The sequence below is a fragment of the Pelodiscus sinensis genome, chromosome 2, assembly GCF_052426305.1.
Source record: "Pelodiscus sinensis isolate ZL-2025 chromosome 2, ASM5242630v1, whole genome shotgun sequence".
NCBI lineage: Eukaryota > Metazoa > Chordata > Testudines > Trionychidae > Pelodiscus > Pelodiscus sinensis.
In genome coordinates, this window is record NC_143053.1 from 63,161,807 (window position 1) to 63,167,806 (window position 6,000).

At 45.5% G+C, this 6,000-nt stretch overlaps 1 protein-coding gene across 1 annotated transcript in view; it reads right to left on the reverse strand.

Annotated features, from left to right (window-relative positions):
* The window catches only part of CLVS1 (clavesin 1), a 120,839-nt gene extending 115,100 nt beyond the window's left edge, over window positions 1–5,739 (reverse strand). The window contains exon 1 of the mRNA XM_006113635.5: window positions 5,445–5,739. The gene's annotated coding sequence lies outside the window, so the exon portion shown is untranslated. The remainder of the gene's footprint in view (window positions 1–5,444) is intronic.
* Between the last annotated feature and the right edge of the window lie 261 nt (window positions 5,740–6,000).

A 6,000-nucleotide genomic window follows, 5' to 3' on the forward strand; every position in this document is an offset into this window, starting at 1 on the left:
GAGGATATTGGCTGCTCAAAGCATTTTGAAAGGGAAACGAGTAGGCAGAAATGGATGTAAAATAGTAATCCAGACTGGCTCAGTCTCCACTATGTGGGTGTCATCTCATTAAATTACTTTTTAAAAGATATTGATTTTAACTCTGTAAAACATCTCCGGGCTAGAATCTACTCCCTAATAAGGAAGGAGAGATGGAGTTATAACTATAACTACATATAGTACATATATAGCTCCTATTACATGAAGTACCATGCACTACTATGGTATTTATACTTCTATCAACCCTGTCATGCAGTACAGTCCCCATTTTATAGAGGGGAAACTGAGGTGCAATGGGAGACAGTGACCTGCCCAAAGTCATACAAGAAATGTTTGCATCAGGGACATGACCACAGGTTTTCTGAGTTAGCACCCTCACCGTGTGTTCATCATTCTATTCTTTATACCAGGATTAAGCTGTACTCATGGGCTAATTAGCTTTGTGTATGTTCTTCCCCATCACTAGGGAGTTCTATGAGACAGTGTGTTCAGTGTCCCTTCCAGGGCTCTTCAGCTCCCCCTTGTCTCCCATATAAGGCTGGGCCTAAATGGCACAATCTTGACCTCTGCCGGTTTAATTATGTTTTATGTTTAATTAATATTTGCACCTCTACTTTGATGCTCTCACTCTTCTAAACCCAAGAGGTTGTTAAAGTCCCATCTTAATAACTCCATCTCAAACATTTCCTACTTCTCTGTATGAAGAGCTAGAATGGCTCAGTGAGGTTAAATGGGAGAAATATCTCTTTTCATTATCTTTCTAAGTCTGGTATTTACATCACGGAGACATTGTAGCTTCTCTGAATGTAGGAATAGGACATGTTTGTAATGATAACATCAGTATGGGACTCAGCAGTGTTCTAAGAATTCCTAGAACTAGAAATCCTAGCTAAAGTACAAATACAAATGCTTCCTTAAGTTTATTGACACTAATACATGAAAGGTTCCTAAAGGTCTCACATTAATCTTTTTTTTTAACTTTTGGACAGGTCTTAATTGTGGAGTAATGCACACTATGGCTATGTCTAGACTGGCATGGTTTTCCGCAAATGCTTTTAACGGAAAAGCACTTTTTGCGGAAAAACGTCTGTGCCGATCTAGACGCACTTTTGCGCAAAAAAGCCCTGATCGCCATTTTCGCGATCTGGGCTTTTTTGCGCAAGACAAATCTGAGCTGTCTACACTGGCCCTTTTGCGCAAAAGTTTTGCGCAAAAGGACTTTTGCCCGAACGGGAGCAGCATAGTAATTCCGCAAGAAGCACTGATTTCAGACAGTAGGAAGTCAGTGTTCTTGTGGAAATTCAAGCGGCCAGTGTAGACAGCTGGCAAGTTTTTCCGCAAAAGCACCTGCTTTTGTGGAAAAACTTGCCATCCTGGCCACCAAAGTCCACATGCAAACCCAGGAGCAGGTTTGCATGAAAATCAAGGTGGTCCAGCAAGAACCCCAACCCTGGGCTTTCAGATTCCCCTCCCACTTCTTCCACTTTGTTCCCCCTTCCAGCTCCCTCCTCCCTGGTTTCCCCCTCCCCTCTCCCACCCTCTCTCTTCACCTCTCCCACCTCCTTTTCTCAGTCTTCCCAGAGGTTCATCCCCCTCCCCCCAGTTTTGTTCAATAAACCCAGTTTCTATTTTTGAACATACGTGTCTTTTGTTTGACTTCAGGAAGGGGGGTTATGGAGGGGTAAGTGGAAGGACGTGAGGGAGGAATGGGGCAGGAGCCCCCGGTGGGGTGGACCACGGTGGCTCTGAGGGCTCTGAGGGTGGATGCTCTCCCACAGGGCTTCCTGGATCCCGACAGCCCCCCAATGGACCCCCTGGATGGCAGCCTGCAGCAAGTGCAGCCAGGCTGATGGCAACGACCCCACGAGATGCGCTGGCATGCCCAGGGGCAACTCTGGCTCCATGTGGCCGAGTGTTGTGGTGTCCTGCGTGCGGGCACTCGGGGCACTCTAAGACAGGACTGCTTTGCTGTCCCTCATCAAGGTAGACAAGCAAGCGGGGAACCCTGAGAACTGTCTGTCCAGGGTGGGGGTAGAGTCCCTTTAAGCACGGAGCTCAGTTAGCCTCAGGCAGCAGCCCCACATACTAAGTCCTAACCTGATGCCCTGCCGGTACTGGTTCCAGCCAGCCTTAACTTCAGTTCAGGGTCAGTGTGGACCCACTCAGTGTGGACGCACTATTTCGAAATAGGTTCTGTGTGTAGATGCGTTAATTTGAATTAGCTTAATTCGAATTAACTATTTTGAATTAAGTTAACTCGAATCAACACTGTAGTGTAGACATACCCTTACAGATTACTTGAGTGCAGCACTTATCTACCCAATACTGGTAGTTCAGCCATAGACTAGGACAAAATATTGCATCAACTAGATTGGTATTTGTGGCACCACTGCACAGCAAGCAGAGCGGCCAAGACTGCATCATCTACTTCTATTGACTCTTGTTGTTGCTATGGCCTGATAAGCATTAGGAGATCCAAATAAAAAACTCTTAGTGTAAAAAGAGATTGAGAATTTGGCCAATTATCTCTAAGTCTGAAATTTGCATCATATGTGATACATAAGTTTTATAGAGTGGATGTCATTATGTAGGTGGACTCAAATGTCTTTTAAATATTTTGTACAAAATATCTTATACACTAATAAAATGATAGCAGTCTTTCCTCAAATAATTTGATATTAATAGGGAACCAAGTCTTGATAAAATGCTTATCATATGCACTGTCATCAATGAACTTTTGGCATGCAAAGTATGGAAAATTCAGAAGGAATAAAACAGGCAATAGGACATGTCTCACTCATAAAATGTGTGTCAAATAGTCCAAATATCAGTATGCAGTTCTGCACAAAGCACCATACTCATAGACTTTTGTCATAATCGATCCAATGGACTATACTACCTACGCATGTTGTTTGATATTCTTTTTTTAGGATTCGTTACTAGTAATGGGTAATGCAATGAATTCTCACATATAAATATGTTATCTATGAAACATGCTGAAATCTGATTGGCAGATGACTGAATGCTGAGGGACAAGAGTTACTATGTGGGCAGAGACTATTGTGTTACAATAGCTGCACAAACATATGTGTACGTTGTACCTGACTCTTAAATCAATTTATTCCTTTAAAAAACATGACACCTAATTTTCCTGTACTTTTGATACACATTATAAATGTTGGATCCTTTAAAAAAAAAAACAGTCCCCTCACTGCATGCTAAAGTTAATTGTACATGATTGGTACAATCCTGCAGTTTTTAGTTCTGATTGTGGCATAATTCCCAATGAAGACAACAGACATTTTTTCCTGGGAAGGGCCTACAGAATTATTCCCTTTACTAATGCTGTATTGCATTTATTTGGAAAAAAAAAAGAGATTAGATTTTCACACCAATGAAATGAAGCATTTTCCTGTGGTTTTACCTCTCACTTCTTGCACACACCTGCAGTTCTCAATTTACATAAAAGGGGACATTTAATTTCATTTTAGAATGGATAAGGGTTTGTAATCTGATAAGGAACATGACAGATATTAGGATTTTGCTTTCTACAAATCCTTTGAGGAAAGAAAATGTTTGGCTAGTTCTCAGATTAAATCTCTTGAGATTGTACTGAATTCAAGAGGGATGGGTCTCTGTTTATTCTTCAAACAAAAACTGCATTAGTCACTACTCACTGAACTTCCCAACTCCCCCCCTCCCATAAAAGAACCTGATATTGCTTCTCTTTCCTTACATATGCTGTGTGTATGTGATGCAGGTGTCCAGATGCCACAGTAATGGGCACACTAGCTATAGCTATAGAGAGAATAAAATACTCTTGCCAAATGGTGCTATAAATGCATCATCGATTGCACACGTATATGGAAAGCTGCAGGGACTTACAGATCCAAGGTGTAAGGAATATACCATAAAACTGGTCAAGATATTTCCATTTTATATGATAGTGTTCTCTTTTGGAACAGCAGCAGCCCATCCTGGAGTTTGAATAAGGTATCCTTTATGTACAAAACATACTTTAATGAATTATATATGAATCAATGCTGTCAAATTAGTTCCTGCAATCCTTACACCGTAGAAGACAAGCGGATTCCCCACTGGAGTAAGTGCTATGCAATGTAAGTAAGAGTTGCAAAATCAGATCGGCACAAGATTTAGAAGTCAGGATTGATTAATGAATTGGGAACTTAAAGGGTTCCTTAAAATGGAATATAGCAACGTCTTATTCTTTTGTATTACTTTGCAAATGACTGATTCCTACAAAATGCTCCATGATTTTCAAAGCTGAGATGAATCAACACAATCCTTAAAATATTAGCAATATTTGTCAGAACCAATTATTTGGCAGAAACAAATGGACCCTGTTATGTTCAAACTGCATACTTAACTACAAATCAGTAAACGACATATAAGATTATCCAATTTAGTATATGGATAACTAATATTGAAAAATAAAATCCTCACCTTTGTTATGCCATGCCTGACATAATGTTGCATAGCATGCCATGTACATGCTGGTACCATATTAACTTTTCCTATACTAGAAAATCAGATTTAGCACCTGATTTACATGGAAATCTGCCATTCTATAATTTGATCAGTCCTTCCAAAATATGATGCAGTCACTGAATAGTGAAAGAAAGACCAGCCATTTGCTCCTTAACTTCATTTTTACTTAGGCTTATTTGGAGCAAATATTTAGGAATCCACATTTTGAGGGGGGGGGGGGAATCTCCCTCCCCCAAAAAGCTCCCAACATCTCCCCTCCCCCAAAGCTTTGAGCAGCTGAAAATCAGTTATGGCAGATCCTATAAAATGAATGGTGTCTCTTGCCTTTATTTGCTCTTCGGGGGATTTTACATGGCATGAGAGCAACGTACTCCTTGAGTTTCTGCAGTGGAGGAGCTAAGGGGAGCCGGGTGGAAGTGACTCACAACCCTCCCTCGCACGAGCAAACCGCCAGTACTGATGATTTCCCTTCAGAGAACCAGGACATCGGATTGACCCTGATTGTTTCCCCAACCCATCCTCGCGCTTCGGGTTTCACATGCCGGGGGCATGGAGGGGGGGGACGGACATCAGCAGCTCCCTGCTGGTCGTGGGCACGCGCCAGCCTCCCCTCACTGTCCCTCCGTCCCCAGCCGCGCTCCCCTCCTGGGAGCTAGATCGCAGCATTCAGCTCAACTTTCCTTGTGCCCCGGTCCCTGCCCTGGCGGGCGCGGGCTGCCGGGGCAGCGGAGGGGCCGAGAGGGGGCCCAGGCAGGGCTGCGGGGGAGGCCAGGCGGGAATGCGGAGCAGCTGGGCGAGAGCGCTGTCCAGGCAGGGGAGTGCTGAAACGCCGCAGCCATGGCAGGGCGGGGGAGGCAGGCGCCTCTGAAAAGCCGGAATAAAGCAAAGCCCAGTACCTCCAGTGCCGCGCCGCCGTGCCTCGGCCGGCTCCGTCCGCTGCAGGTGCCTTTGCCTGAGACGGCGGGGGGAGAAGGCTTCCTCGCTGCCGGCTCCGGGCTCCGCTCTCTGGAGAAAACGGGGGTGAGAGCGCCCCAGCGGCACCGGGCTGTGAATTTTTGGTGGGAGGCGTGGGCGCCGGAGCCCCGCACGGCGGCTGGTGTTCCCCCGGGTCCTAACGGCCTCCCGGATCACCCCCTCCTCCTCCTGCAGCAGGACAGACGAGGAGCCCACCTGACGAGAGAGCGGGCCCCCGACGCATGCCACCCGCAGGATGGTGAGGGTCACACTGGAAGCAGGATTGGGACACGTGATAGGAGCGCGCACCCCCCGGTGAGCTCCTCCGTGCTGCTGAACTCCTGCTAGATGGTCGATTTTGCAGGCGTTTCTCACAGCGCCTGCAGCCTGAGTTGCACTAGGCAGATGGGGGGGAAGGGAATATCCACCCCTGGCTGTTTTCCACACCCCACTTCCCCAGTTAAACCTCAGCGGTGATGGCACCCCTCCTCCCCGCCT